The following is a 16,190-nucleotide window of genomic DNA, read 5'->3' on the forward strand; positions in this document are numbered from 1 at the left end:
AGATGGCTTACCAGCAAATATTAAAATTGAAAGTGCAACAGCGATTTTTAAACAAGAAAATCATTGTACAATAATATAATTGAACAACAAACTGAAAATTTAAACATTTAAAAGTGGGAGCAACTGCTATTATAGTAATTCGAACTCAGAAAGCGTTTAGAATATGGACTCAGCATTTAAAAGAATTCATTCTTAACCTACGATATATTTTGCTGTAAATGTGAACAGAGGGCCACGAACGCGGAAATTATTTACTGAACTTTTAAAATCAGTGTTTCTTTCTTACCAAAAAAGTGAAAAAATACCATTGTGAGAGAACTTAACACTTACTGACGATAAGAACTTGCCAAAATATATATGATTAAATTAACACAAAACGTGCTTAATTGAAATTCAAAGAAAGCGTTTCAATATAAGCTATATAGTCCAGTTACACTTACCTTCTTATCTTCATTTTTTTTTGCACTCATGCTTTTTATTTTTGGTTAATAGCCCATTAAAAGACCCATACTACCTATAGTCCGCTTCATCCAAACTGGCGTGTGACGCGGACTATAGTAATATAGACTTCGTTTAGTGCAATACCAATACTAATAATATAGGGTGTTGTTACAAAGGGAATGGATGTTCAAGATGTTTTGTACATGATTGTACACTGGAAAACTTCTGGGATATCTATTCTCGTATAAATATAAATGTCCACATGCTGATATAATTCTTTTTTCTTTCCTGTATCGTTACATTGAAAGAACAAACCCTTTAAATTATTGAGTGTTATTATAGTGATTGTAGATAAGTATAATAGAGCTTTTAGATAATAATGGAAAAACTAACTTACTTTAGAACAGACTAATCCTTCTATAGGTACGAATTCAAGTACATTCGAGGGATAACAAAAGTATACGACTAGACCGGGAGACTTGGTTGTTCTCGGAGACCTGGGTTCGAGTCTCGAACCAGTTATTTCATATTTTTCACTCTTTGAATATGATGGAATTTGCACTCTGCATGGTAAGTCAGAGACCCAGGTTGGATTCCTGTCATAATATGTTGTAAGATAACTCAGATTAAGCAAACAGGAACCCCCAGAAGAAGTTAACAAAAATCTCGTAATAACGAAAATTAAAAAAAAAACGTCTCATATATATATATCATACATAAAAGTACGCAAATATGAAGTTGTTAAGATACTTTGAATAAAAATTACTACGATCCATCATAAGCTATTAAACAAAATGTCATGAGGAAACTTTGCCTTCAGTGTACATCAAAACAATAATTTGTTATTTATCGTAATTCCTTGTACTTTTTCAATAGTAAGTAATGGCTAATGAACGCACAAAGCAGACTTTATCAGAATTCATTTAATTGTATTTATTTTTTCAGAACCAACACAATATATTTTATATTAAATTACAACTTAATATAAATAATGTATACATTATATATCCAAAATATATTTGTCTTGAAACAAAGTAATCTTTTTAATAAGGATTAACAAGTTATACTTCTTTTCTTTAAAAAGTTATACTAGTAACAACACCATCCCTATATCAACAATACCACCATTCTTGTGCAAGTTAGCTTTAAATCACCTAAATATCTTCTTCTCCGCTTTCGTTTTTTCCACAAGTTGTAACCTGTAGCAAATATCGACGGAGAAAAATACTGCTTTCGCGATTTTCTAAATATTAAGTCGCTTAGAAAACATCTCCAGAAACACGAACAGCCTAACAGGTGTTTACTGCAAATGTTTCTCACCATAAGCTCGTTGAAAATGTTCCAAAACCCGTTGCTTCAGCTGTGACTTATGAATTGGTGTACACGTTGTTCCAAATTTTAATGTAGAAACTTATGAAGGATCAACCAATGATCAGCCTTTCCAAGATTTGATGTAGAAGTTTATGAAAGAACAGTTGGAAAACACGTTATGCAGGTTTTATTCTTTTTAAAATCAAACTTGAATAGCAGGCCAGATATACAAGAGTGCATGATCAGAACATTGTCGATTACATAAGGAACTTTTTGGTTGTGGATAGATGGATATTCTGAAGGAAAATGTATTACAAAAATTGTAGCCTTTACATTTACTCTTTGCAAATATTTTCATCTTCTCTCTATGTTCTTCCACTCAGGCAGCAACTCATCTATAGCCTGAAACCAAATATACTCAATAAGAAATTGTCCATAAATTGTAAACGAAGTCAAAACGAATCTTAAAGCTATAAACTCACACACACACACACACACACACATATATATATATATATATATATATATATATATATATATATATATATATATATATATATATATATATATAGGCTGTCTCAAAAGTCCCCTGACATAGGGTAACACTGTTATTATCAGAGTTTTAACAAAACGTAAGAGGGAAAACTATCTCCAAATATGACATTTTCAATCTACAGTGAAAAGATTTTGTAAATGGGACGAACCGTTTGGGCTGCACACTCTTTATGCACCCAATGTTAAACGAAACTGCAACGTTGCCATTTACCTGGACCCACAACATAAGTGAATGAAGTTACTGTCTTTTACGCTAACATGTCGACGGAGAGCCCCCCTTTCAAACAGTAAATTCATTCACTTATGTTGTGGGTCTAGGTTAATGCCAACGTTGCATTTTCGTTTAACATTGAGCGCATAAAGAGTGTACAGCCCAAACGGCTCGTCCAATTAAAAAAAAAATCCTTCACTTTAGAGTGAAAACATCATATTTGTAGATGGTTTTTACTCTTACATTTTGTTGTAACTCTGATAATAACAGTGTTACCCTATGTCAGGGGACTTTTGAGACACCATATATATATATATATATATATAAGTGTTAATGAACAGGCGACTCTTCACATGAAAGTAAGTGTGGTCGAAAGAGCATAGTTTCGGACTTATAAGCTACCGAAAACGCGAAAAAATTAACTTCAAAGTTCCGCAGCTCCACTCCTATGGAGCATATTTCAATTGGATCCGAATATCTGTTTCAGAATCCTCCGGTACTTGTGCGACAATTTTTAGAGAAGCAGTTTGGGACTAGTTAAAATTTTATGAATACTCCCAAACTGCCTGTCTAAAAATCGTTATGCAACAACTGGAGAATTCTCAAAAATGGATATTTGGATAGGGCACATACTAATGAAGCTATGGACCTTTAAAGTTAATCTGGTCACTTCTTCGGCAGTCTTAACTCCGAAACTATGCACTTTTAACAGCAGATTCATTTATTTTTTTTTATTTTAATGTGAGGAATCACTTGTTACAGTTTGTGGTCTAGTTCATTCACACGCTGTACAATGTACAATATATATATATATATATATATATATATATGGTGCGTCATTTATAAACTCCAATGATTACAACGGGAAGACCAAAAGAGAGGAAGAAGAGCGAAACTTCGTAGGATGCAACTAGGGGGAGGGTGACACATTAATCTGTATTAGGCATCAACATCCAGTGAACAGTGATGTCAACCCCATATAAAATTAGTTTTTTTTAAAATAACACCACATTAGGTTATTACAAATTTAAAATCTGCATTTAAAGAGAAAACAAACAATGCCAAACTTATTGTTCAATGTTGCAAACCAACAATCTATATATATAAAAGAGAACGTACAAAATTTTGTCCGCTCATCACGCTAATACGGCTGAACCAATTTCTTTCATTTTTGGGGGGTTATTAGGATTTGGACCCTAGATGGTTTTTATCATATCACTTTAATTTTTAATTACCAGTGTCTTGAGATAATTGACCATTCAAGTGTCCATAACGTACAAATCCTTTGTTATTAGTTCATCATAGGTAAAAATAAACGTATTTATATGCAACCCGCATGACCGTGTCACTCGGCGGGTTAACATAAATGACAGGCGATATACAGCGGAAAATAGCTTGAATCTTCTGTTTAAAATTTTTTAATTGATTTGCTTATTTTTACAGACACTTTTACAATATGCCAGCACCGGGATGACCGCAGCGAAGCGGGGCGGGTTAACATAAATGACAGGCGATATAATGTTAAGATTTACTGCAATCTTCTATGGTTTTTATCATATCACTTGAAAGCGAAAAAGTAAAAATTATCTAAGTAACAAAGTTTATTGCGTTCCGGGGTGACCGCAGCGAAGCGGGGTGAACGCTGCTAGTACTACAATATAGGAAACATGAAAAAGTAACCAAATTTGAAGGTTTTTACAATAATAATAACGCAAATAAGACAGACGGAACAAGGCATATCGAATGTACCTTTTGGTAAAATACTACCATGAAGATTTGACGTATTTCGAAGAGATAGGAACAAAATTATAACAAACTGAAAATTTGACTTTTCAAATGCTTTATTTTGGAAAGTTTAATATGTAACTATCACATTTAATTACGTACATTGCTTTCGAAAAACATTAAAACCGTAATAACATTACTGTTCTTTGATATCTCAAACCGTTCGAGATATAATTTTCGAGAAGAGCATTTTGAAAAAGTTCAATTTTTAATTTGTTACAATTTTGTACGTATCAATATGTCAAGTATTGAGTGTACTGTTTGACACTAAGGTACATTCGATAAGCTTGCCTCGTATCATTTCTATTGTAGAAGCCTTCCAAGTTCTTTCTTCTTTCCATGAAAATGAAATCTTAAAGTTTTACGTCCCACGCTTATGTCGGTTAGGCTAAAGGAGATGGTGATGATGAGAAATGAATGAAATGGTGGAATGAAAAAAGTGGGAGGAAACGGGAGAACCCCGAGAAAACCTATGAGTACGATGTTTGTCCACCACAAAGTCCACACGGCGCGAGGTGGGATCGGACCAGGGACCCTAAGCACTGGAGGTGAACGCTCTACCACTAAGCAACCGCGCCCCCTTTTTTCTTTTCATGTTTGGGAAACTAGAGTTGTTAGTTTCCACCACTGAACATCAATTGTGGTATTGTTTGTTTTCTCTTTAAACGTAGATTTGCAATTTGTAATAAGATGGTATGCAATTTGCTTTCTGAAAAACCTAACTTTATATTACACTAGCAAGACTGTTCTCCGGGTGTTGATGCTTAATATGTGTGTACCCTTATCTTCTGGTTGCTTTGTCACAGTTTCGCTTCTCTCACTCTTTTGGTTTTCCGTTTTAAGGTTGAATATTATAAATGACTCACCGTATATATAAACTAGCAATTAAAAAAGTAACTGTGCAATTGTAATTAGTAATATTAGATTTGTTCTTACTGTTATTTATAATTCGTGACAAACTACACAATTTATGAATAGTGTCTTATAATTTCTTAAATTACCTATTGATGGGATATATTGTATGTACAAACAAGTAGTACTGCCACGTATACACCACGTGAAGGAGTTTGGTTTGTATGCCATAATTTTTTTTCAATATTACAATCGAAAATTATTGTAGATTTCTACCTCTCCTTTTCTTCGTATATATTAGAAATATAAAATACTATTGAGACGCTAAATTTATTGCAGAAAACCACTTCCTGCCATCTATTACAGTTTCAATTCTATAGCGATCAACGTTAAAACCGGAAGTGGTTGATCTTTGCAACTTCCGGTTTGAATACGGTTTCAAGATAAAAAATTGGTTCTTATTCTTGCAATACTAAATTGATTGTGTAAAGCTGCTTCTCGACATACCTAACAGTGTTTGCTCTACGTAGATTAATATTAAAACCGGAAGTAGTAAATTTCTCCCACCTCCGGTTACAATAAGGAAGTACAGTTAAGGATGCTATATTTTAGTTATTAAAATACTCGCCTCCTAGTGTTAATAACTTCACCGATATTTCGGAATCACTATCAGGATTCCTTCAACGGGGCTCTGTGGCTCGTTATTATGAATATAAAACCACATGGTCCATTTTTTTGAACAGTAAAATAAAAGTTTTTTGCAAGTTTTATATCAAATAAGGAGGAATAATTGGTTTGTACACGCCAGTAATATAACTATGTACATTTATTGAAATAAAAATATTAACTCATTACTTAGACTATTTCTTATTGATAAAATTAGATGATACCATCCCATCCTTATCCAAATTCCCTTTATCTGTGTAAAACCTATAATTTTTTGTTCAGATCAAGCAGGGTTGAAATACTTTCTCCCACTTCTTACTTTTAAAGGCCTGGAAACTAACTTATTATACAAATTTGTAATTTCATATATGAAAGTAAATGATATTATTTTTACCTTTACGTGAAAAAAGGAGAATCTTTGTTCGCTTTCGTATTTTGTGGGTCTCCACGTTCCAGCTGTGTCTTTCTTCTTCGCAGTTGATGTTACTACAGGAAAATGTCTTCTCAATAAAGTAAAAAGGACTGTGCTTCTTGTATCTGGAAGAAAAGAATAAGCATTCAGCATCCCTTTCAAACTTAAGAAAATAAACTGTGAAACATTCATTATCGTTCTCTTTTAGTATAAGGCATCCCCTTGGAAATACTTGTTACGTTACATAATCAAATTTACAGCCACTGTGTCACTATTTTAAACCATAAATTACTCGGTAGTATGTGTTATCATGCTAATAAAAAAAAAAGCGAAGACTTCCCACGAATAAACTTTACTTCCAAGGCATATTCACAAGTAGTAAGACACTGTAAATATATATTTTGAACATATGTCACCATGCTCGTCAAGGCAATTATTCCAGGGGTACAAAGCATGGTAACTACATAAAAAAAAAAAAAAAAACACCTGGGTCAAGTCACTGAAGCAATGTCACGATTGCCTGCTCCATTTCCAAGACAAAGCATGCTCTTATGACCCTAAAAGACCCAGTTATTTTCCATTTTAAACTAGAACTATGACAGTTTAACACTGCTCAGCTAAAAGGATTGACTCGTAACCTGTTTTGTAATCAATAATAAGTCAATGACCTATAAAACATGTCCTGAGGTCTTGTATTTACTTTCTTAGCAGTTGAGTTACCATGAGAAAAGTGCTACCTTGAACTACTGTAACTGAGCTTCTCCCGCTGAAGGTACTACCTTGAGAAACTATGGTGGGAAATAGCAAACTCTATACCAAAAATGTACATACTTGCTAATCCACGCTATTAGATACATTCTAAATAAAAATTACATACTGCTCTTGGAATAATAAACATTTCTGACCAGTGTATATACACTTATTTATTAAAAACTAAATTAACTTAACGTTGTCTTCATCAAACACTAACTGAAAGAGATCTTCAGAGCATAGACATTTATATTATAGAAACTGTTACATTGTATTTTAGTTTTAATAAATAAGTGTATATACTCTGGTCAGAAGTGTTAATTATTCATTGAGTTCCAGAATCACGAAGGATAGAGATACTGCTCTTGATGGCGCAAAGTGTAGTTTTTTTTTAAAATTATTTTGATATTTCAAAAGAAATGAAATCTGAGTTTTACGTTCCATGGAACTGCGTATAGGCTAAAGCAGACATCGATTGTGGAAATGAATGAAGAGGAGGAATGAAGAAAGTGGAGGGAAATAGAATAACCCCGAGAAAACCTCTTCACACAGTGTTAGTCCACCACAATTTTCAATAGGCGCGTACTGGTATCGGAACAAGGGCCCCACGCATCACAGATGAACGCTCTAATACTGATCAACCTTTTTGATATTTTAAGAATGTCTTATAACAAGAAAGAGAAAAACAAGAAGAGCAGCAGCGACAGAAAGCTATTTACTAAGATACCAAAGAGGGTGGAAATAATTTCAAATAAAACTAAACTGATGTGACTTCCTTCAAGATAGACTGCAGCTTAGTATAAAGAGAAACAAACTTTGTCCTAGGCTTTTGAGTAGGAGATGAAGAAATCGAACCTTCTATCGATAAATAACATTAAATTCAAATAAGCCACAACAAAAGAAACAACTGAGCAATGGTGGTTCTCGAGGGAAGTCACAATGTTAAAAATAAATGTTTTATTGGTATAAACTAAGGAAGTTGATCGTCTTTTCATTGTTAGCGTATTATACAAAGATTAGTAAGGTACATTGAGTTTTCTTCTATTAGACGGTAGTGATAAAATGGTAATTCTTTCCGATGTTACTTCCCTCAAGAGCCGCCACTGGAGTTTTAAATCCCTCTTGCACTACTGTGATGATATGGATATCTAAAGATTAACGTGGAATATTTCAGTCACACCGCACAAATACCGGAATGGAATCTTCTGTACAGCCAGTGAATATTCTCTACACTTCGACTTACCCAAACGACGCAGCACAGAATATAATATTAATAATAGTAATTAACACTATTGTATCATACACACTGAAATAAATCAATTTGTATTCCTGCAATTCTTCTATTACAACAATATATTACATTTATTTGCTGAAAACGAAGCAAAGGCAAACACATTCTCCTTATCGGGAAAACATATCAACACTAACCTGAATTAAGATTTTCTCTTTTCAGTACTGTTGTTCAGTACTATAGTGTCTCTGGCAGACTTCTAGGTTTCTTTACCAAAATTTCCTCCACTTTTGTGTTCACGTTTGGCCACTTCTCTAAGAGACGTAATACTTTGTATTTATGTGTGAAATCAATCTCAATCTATCAGAAAAATGAAGGAGTAAATAAATATGTTTATTTCATGAACCATTGTTTTTCGTAGCAAAATATTTAAATTTCAGTGAACTAGGTAACAAATAGGGTTCGAATAGTTATGCATTTTCCATGTTTCTTATGCAAATGTATATTTATCGTATTTTACGAGACACTGCATATTTTACAGCATCTGTTTTTCTTCTAATGCACATTCAATGGTATCTGCTGCAAAGAAGACCATAATTTGTAAGTGAACATGGAAATATAACTCATTTATCGATGATTTTTTTTATATAAAACTGCCCCTGCTAGAACGGAAATTCTATTTTTGCACAGATTTTCTATCTTGTTGAGTGATCAGAAATCTGCTACGAAATGTCACTGACCAAATTCCTTGCAATGGAATCCAGTTGAAACAGGGGTCACCTTTATCCATTGATGATAACACTCCAGCAGTTTTGAAGAGACAAGTAAGCTAGTTATGTGCTATCTATGATTGCATTTCGGCATATCAACAGAAAAGAGGACATATTTGCATGCATATTTTAAGGTTTTTAGTGCATGACTATCCGAAGCCTTGTAATAAAACATTTTGTATTATGTATTACTAATCTAACATTTTTCCACATCTTTTCTTTCAATATCCCTGTTCTGCGCCTAAACAGTTTTTAAAATATTATACAATCTTTTTAATTTTGCACTCTAATCACGCATAGAGCCGGATTTTGGGAGGAAAACGGAAATGTTAGCTTTTTTGACTATGTTTTCCTTATTCAAGTACGACCTTCATTTTCCTGTACTAAATTGTGAAACGAAAGAAGTAGGGGGTCTACCTTTAGAACACACACTACTTTTTAATCCTAAGTACCTTTACAACATACACTACTTTCGAATCCTATTCCGTCTGCCGCTGGTTGCCTTTATTGGCTATTGAACCGGTATCTTAGTATACTAGAGCCGCTACGTCTCTGGCTCCGACAGTTCTGCACGTGGACAAAACAATGTTGCCAATTTGTCGAGGGTTTAACCGTATATAGGTACACTAGGAATAAACAGAAAAAGCAAGCGAATTTAATCGAAACGGATTGCTTAAGAAATGCTGAATTTTCATGAATTTTTTAAACTTTCCGTGTAAGAAAACTATACAAAAGTAGCTTTTTTTTTTTTTTTGCCTGGAGTAACCAAAACTGCAGAAGGAGAATTAAGTTCTTCCGAACATTTTTAGTTTGTTATGTTCTAAACAGTGGATGTTCCCACACGCAAGACATCAGCAACTCTGTTCACCACACTGGTCACAGGAAGAGGACCTCCATTATCGCGCTAGTTCTCGAAATATTCACGAAGTCTCCATATAAATTCTCGGTTTTGTCCTTTATACACTCCTATTTTCTTTGGCTTCGGTTCTGAAGAACTAACCATTGTCACCAATTAAATACAACAATATTCTTAAGAGCACACCCAAACACCCAAAAAGGAAAGGAAACAACTCAAAGTTGCAATAATCGAATACAACCTCAAAGTACTTTCCACTCAACTATGCACAAACGAAAGGAAGAAGACAGAATGGCAACAACGTCTGCTTTCCGTGTCAACGCGGTGACAGCTCGGTCACTCATTGGGCCTTGTGGGGGGGGGGGGGGGGTCAGTGTAGTATAAACCCTCGCTTTCTTTTTCGCATAGCTGTCAGAGCCAGGGATACAGCGGCTACAGTATAGTGGCCAGCATGTGCAAGTTGTGCAATATTCGTTGCCTAGCCAATATCAAGTTCCTGAGTACGGATTCAAGAAATTCAAACAGGCAGACAAAAAAGCATAATCTCCAATCAAGAAATACTTTATTATCAGTTTCAGATACTCTATTAAATTCTAATATAAGTTTATTACTCAATGTTAGAGCCATTAACGGCCATATACATAACGTTATTTTAACAGTACCGTAGTAGCATTCGAAAATGTAAAACTATGCAATATTAGGAGTTATACCGCTGAACACTAGTTCACCGATTAAATTACACATGAAATGAAATCATTAAGTTTTACATCGCATGGTTATGCCAGTTAGGCTAAAGGACACTATGATGATGAGAAATGAATGGAATGATGGGAAGAATAGTGGGAGGAAACGGGAGAACCACGAGAAAACCCACACATGGTGCCTCTCCACCACAAAGTTCAGATGGTGCGAGTTGGGACCGAACCAGGGACTCAATGCACCAGAAGTGAACGCTCTACTACTGATCAACGGTAGCCCCTTTTGATATTTTAACAATGTCCTTTAACAAGAAAGAAAAAAACAAGAAGAGTAACGAGAGAAAATTACGTACAAAGATACCACACAGGGTCGAAATAATTTCAAATAAAACTAAACTGATGTGTCCTTAGTATAAAGAGAAACAAACCCTTCCTAGGCTTCTGAGTAGGAGGTAAAGAAATCCAACTTTCTATCGATAAATAACATTAAATTCAAATAAGCTACAATAAAATAAACAATTGAGCATTGGATGTTCTCGAGGGAAGTCAGAATATTAAAAATAAACGTTTCATTGGCATAAGCTAAGGAAGTTGATAGACAATTCATTGTTAATGTATTATACTAAGATTAGTATGGTACATTAAGTTTTCTTCTATTGGACGGTGGTGATAAAATGGCAATTCCTTCCGATGCGATTTCGCTCAAGAGCGGCCACTGGAGTTTTAAATTCCTCTTGTACATGTAAAAAATGAAATGAAATCTTTAAGTTTAACGTCCTACGCATATGCCGGTTAGGCTAAAGGAGGCGGTGATTATGAGAAATGAATGAAATGGTGGAATGAAGAAAGTGGGAGGAAACGGGAGAACCCCGAGAAAACCCACGAGCACGGTGTTTGTCCACCACAAAGTCCACACGGCGCGAGCTGGGATCGAACCACGGACCCCAAGCACCGGAGGTGAACGATCTACCACTGAGCCACCGCGCCCCCTCTTGTACATGTAAGTTCACGATCCTCGTTTATTTGTATACCTACCATCGCTGACGCGTCTGTTCCCTACGGATGCACCCCTCCCTACTGCGCGGACTATCCATCTACCCTTCTGCCCTGAATCGGTTAAATAGAATTCGTGCTTTTTAGTAGCAACCTAGCACAAGTTGGTTCATCTTTTATTCACGGAAGATTTTTTTATGCCACATGTCCCACTATATTTATACTGAGCCTTCCTCAAGTCATCTGCATTCAGGGGTATAGGCGGAAGTTTTATCTTGGAGGGGCCCATCGCTTTTGAAGCGGGAGCAACTACAATGTACAAAGCCAAAAAAAAAAAGTGTTACAGGTAGTGATTTGAAACCTGAAAAAACAGGAAAATTTGGTTTCCGTCCAGAAAACCAAAACACTGCTCATTTACTTATTTGCTTTTATCACCATAAATATTATGTACCAGTTAGTTCTAATTATGCGTAACCAAGAACTACTGCCAGGACCAAACGTTATACCTTTGTGCATAACTATTTCAATTTAGGATCTTTTACACAGAATCTATCTACAGAAGACGGGAAGGTTCTAGAACGCATGTTCCCCTATATGGATTAGTAGCTAGATTGATTCCTTTCTGTACACCAAAGTTTGATGTTTAATCCACAGAGTATTGACGAACGTACGTTAGCGTGTGCAGGCGGGTTAGATCCCGCTGGGGCACGTCTTTTTCTGTCTTTATTACAGCTAAATGAGAACGAGGACCTGTGTTCTAGAATCTTGCCCATAAACTGATTTTTTTTTTAAATTTCACTTAATTTCCCGACAAAAATATTTATTCATTATTCGTGACTAAAATAAAAACACCATAATTATTTTACTAACAGTTATATCTCGCTTCCTGTTTTACATCAAGTTGCGCAAAAAAAAAAAAAAAAAAAAAAAAAAAAAAAAGCGAATGAGATCCGAACTGAGAAACGGAATAATAACATCGTTTTTCACCAAATTTTCCAGTTGATAAAAATGTATTCTAAACCACTAGTTACAGCATAGAAAAAATATAATGTACTTACAAATCAGTTTAGCACCATTATTTAATGGTAGTATTTATAGTAGCTTTTTAAAACGGTGGTATTTTTCCATCAGTAACAATCGGTAAATAATTTTCCGTAAATTATTAATTGCATGTAAACTTTGTTATTTTTAAATGACTGAAGCGAAGTAATCTAATGGTAATGTTTTAAAAGTTTGGTATTTGGGTGCTCCAGGAAATCATCTAGAGGCTGGCCCCGATGGAACTCCTATGACTACACCCTTGCTGCATGCACTATCTAGTAAGCTCCTCATTTAGTGCATGCTCTGTTAAAAGAAATACAAAACTCTATTCTGACTTGAAAATGTAAGAAATGTGTCAAAACTTGGTAGAACCGTGTGCTCGAGTAATGCTGAGTATCAAGTTTTCTTCTATTAGACACTAGTAATAAAATGGTAATCCTTTCCCGTGTGACTTCCGTCAAGAACCGCCACTGGAGCTTTAATCCCTCCTGCACTCTGGTGATGAGACGGGGTCCTGAAGATTAACGTGGAATCATTGTTCATAGTTTCAGGGAAATTTCCCTAATCTAGGGAAATTTCAAAAGTAAATTTAGCGAAAAGGGAAATTTTATGATAAAACGTCAAAATCTAGGGAAATTCTCGCACTGACATATTATTCAATATAAATGTTTAGTTGTTGACTTGACTTTATCGTCCCTTTGCGTAGCGAGGCTATATGAGACGGGACCTACTGATTTCCGTGGAATCCGAACCACATGAGCTCCCGCCGGGAATCGAACCCGGGTCTCCCACGCCAAAGGCGCGCACGAAAAGTTCCATATTATCTTTGTTCTTCAGAAATAAACCAATGCAATAGCCAGAGTTTAGTGTGTATTCAAAGTAGCATAATTTGCGTCAATTGTTGACTGGATGTTTTTTTCTTTTTTGCTTAAAAAAGTTAGAAACGAAAAGGAAATGAATAAAATAAATGTAGTTCATACTTCCTTCAATATATACTGTCTAACTAAATTAATCTTACAACATACCGTGCATCATAGGAATTAAACATTCAACAAACTAGGGAAAGGGCTCTTCGTGGCTAACGGTTAGCGTATTCGCCCTTGGCGTGGGAGACCTGGGATCAATTTCCGGCGCATGCTGATGTGGTTCCGATTCCATGTTAATGAGTAGGTCCACGTCTCATATAACATCGCTGCTAAATGGGACGTTAAACTCAAAATCAACTCAATCAACAAACTAGGGAAAATTTGACACGAAAAGGGAAAATTCTGTTTCAGTCAAGGGAAATTTTCTTAAGATAACCTACGAACACTGTGTGGAATACGAACTATGTGAGCTCCAACCTGAGTTACCCACAAAAAAAAGTTACATACGCTAAACACACACCCACGAAGAAACATTTTGAGTTCCTTGGGGCATTACTCGAGCAGACAGTTGTACCAAATTTTCACACATTTCTTACATTTTCAGATCAGGTTAGAGGTTTGTGTTTCTTTTAGCAGAGAATGCACTAAATGAGTAGCTCCATTACTACTTGCAGACTCACTTTACGGTGTCTGACTGTAAATAGCGTGGATGTATCGCATAAAAACTAAAGTGCATAAACCATGAACCAAATTGTGCCAGTTGCTCAGTAAAAATCAAGAATGTTATCTAACCGAGTCAGAGCAGGAGCGCAGCAGCGGGCCAGACGGTAGCGAAGGGTGCGTCAGCGAATGGGGTATACGCATAAACGAAGGCAGTAGAAGAGCAAACTTACACTATCACTCAAAATTCAACTCAATACGCTGTACACTAATAGTAATTACTTCTATTCACACTCTCATTCCTTTATGAAAAATATTTCACACTGTATTTTACATATAAATTTTCTATTTGGTATAGGGCTAACCCGTTTGCTCGAGCAATCCTTTCCCTGGGGCTATATAGTTAGAATAACCCGGATTCTACGTAGAGTCGCTCGGACGTGAGATTCTTAGCTCGAACCTGTAGTCTTCCCGTACCCGTCTCACAGCAACATTTAGGCAAGAGCCCAGATATCTACATTTAGTTATAATAATAGAAGATAACATGCCCTGAGGAGTTTTAACCTGCCTTTACTCGCTATCGCTCGCTCAGCAATACCATGTGAATTGAGTATTGATAAAGGTAACTGTTTACTTTGGGCAAGACAGTGATATACTGTCAGTACATATTATTGCCAAGCGAGCGTCAGCGAATGAAGGCGTGTTAGAGCCCCGCAGGGCACGTTGTTTTATGTCTTTGCTTCTTGGAAACTGTAATTATAATTGCGGGAACCGGTTCAGATTCATTGCTTATTGTCACTGCCTTGCCCAAAGTAAAGACTTGCCCTGATAAAGAAAGGAACCAAACTGGATACTAACCAGCCATGGGGGTGAGCATTCTATAACCTTCCCCAATATTTATTCTGTGAAATTTACTTTGTATTGTATAATGAGTTGCTATAGTAACATTTTCCAACTTTTATCTCCTAATATGCAATTACCCAAAAGCCCAACCTTCACCACAAATTTTCCTGTCTGTTAACTCTAAATGCGTCCCTGAACCTTTATTCCATTATGTAACTTAGGCACATGTTGATGCTGGAAATAGTAACAACCTATGCCAGCCCCGTTGATTATAGGGTCACAATGCAGCTTCCCCGTTAAGAAACACTTTCTAAAACACAAAGAGTGTACTTGGCGCTAAAAGAATATTGCATGATTATAAGTATGCCTCCCTAAAACAGGATAGTACGACCAGTTCTGCTTTAATATACGGCCGAGGTAACACGAATTAAAATCACTATGTTTTTAAAATTGAATTACTCAATCACAGAATTTAAACAAAATGAAGCATATATTTTTTCACACATTTCTTTTAAAATACTAAACTTACCTTGAAAAGTTCTTATAAGGTCTTCAAGTTTCCATTTTCGTAACAATTCAACAGTTTTTTCACTCATTTTACAACAAATTCATACAAATATCAGAAACGATACGATTGAACAAGAAAATGGCGGCTTCGCTTCTTTCTTCCTGCACGTCTTTCTGCGCATGCGCAAACACGGAATAGCACAACCAATCATACATATTGTTTATGGAGCTATAAAGATAATTTTTATAACAATAAAAATGATAACTATGCAATATTTTTCACACAGCACATACGAATTTTCTCATATCATTCTGGTAACATAGGAAAAAATAATAATATTATATATATAACCACAATAATGTTTCCAATGACAATGCCAATTTTAACTATATTTTTATGGTTCTGATAACAGTACTCGTTTTTAGAGTGCGCACACGGTGTTTGTCTACCGAGAATCGAGTCCTGATTCTTTGCACTAGAAAATAATAACGAAATAGTGAAGTTATGTCATAACTTCTATTTAGTTATGACATTGTACATTTATAATTCTTACAATATTATTCACTAATCGAATTTAGAAAGAAAAATTGTTAATAAAGGGTTATTCAAAAAAATTAGGTAGGTAGGTTAGGAGTGGAAAAAGAAAAAAAACATATCAGCTAATCCACGATCTTAACACATGACGGAAACTATTCAACCAAACTGCTCGATTTTTTAGTATGCTCTTTAAATTTATTTTGT

General features: G+C 35.2%; 1 long non-coding RNA gene across 1 annotated transcript; it reads right to left on the reverse strand.

Moving 5' to 3' along the window:
* Positions 1-1,395: 1,395 nt before the first annotated feature.
* LOC145684862 (uncharacterized) lies at positions 1,396-15,637 on the reverse strand. Its single transcript, XR_014131416.1, has 3 exons — positions 15,471-15,637; positions 6,216-6,358; positions 1,396-2,154 (listed from the first exon to the last, which is right to left on the reverse strand). It is a non-coding gene; the product is annotated as an uncharacterized LOC145684862 (long non-coding RNA).
* Positions 15,638-16,190: the final 553 nt, after the last annotated feature.

Source organism: Thermobia domestica, chromosome 5 (assembly GCF_964235325.1).
Source record: "Thermobia domestica chromosome 5, izTheDome1.hap1.1, whole genome shotgun sequence".
Taxonomy (NCBI): domain Eukaryota; kingdom Metazoa; phylum Arthropoda; class Insecta; order Zygentoma; family Lepismatidae; genus Thermobia; species Thermobia domestica.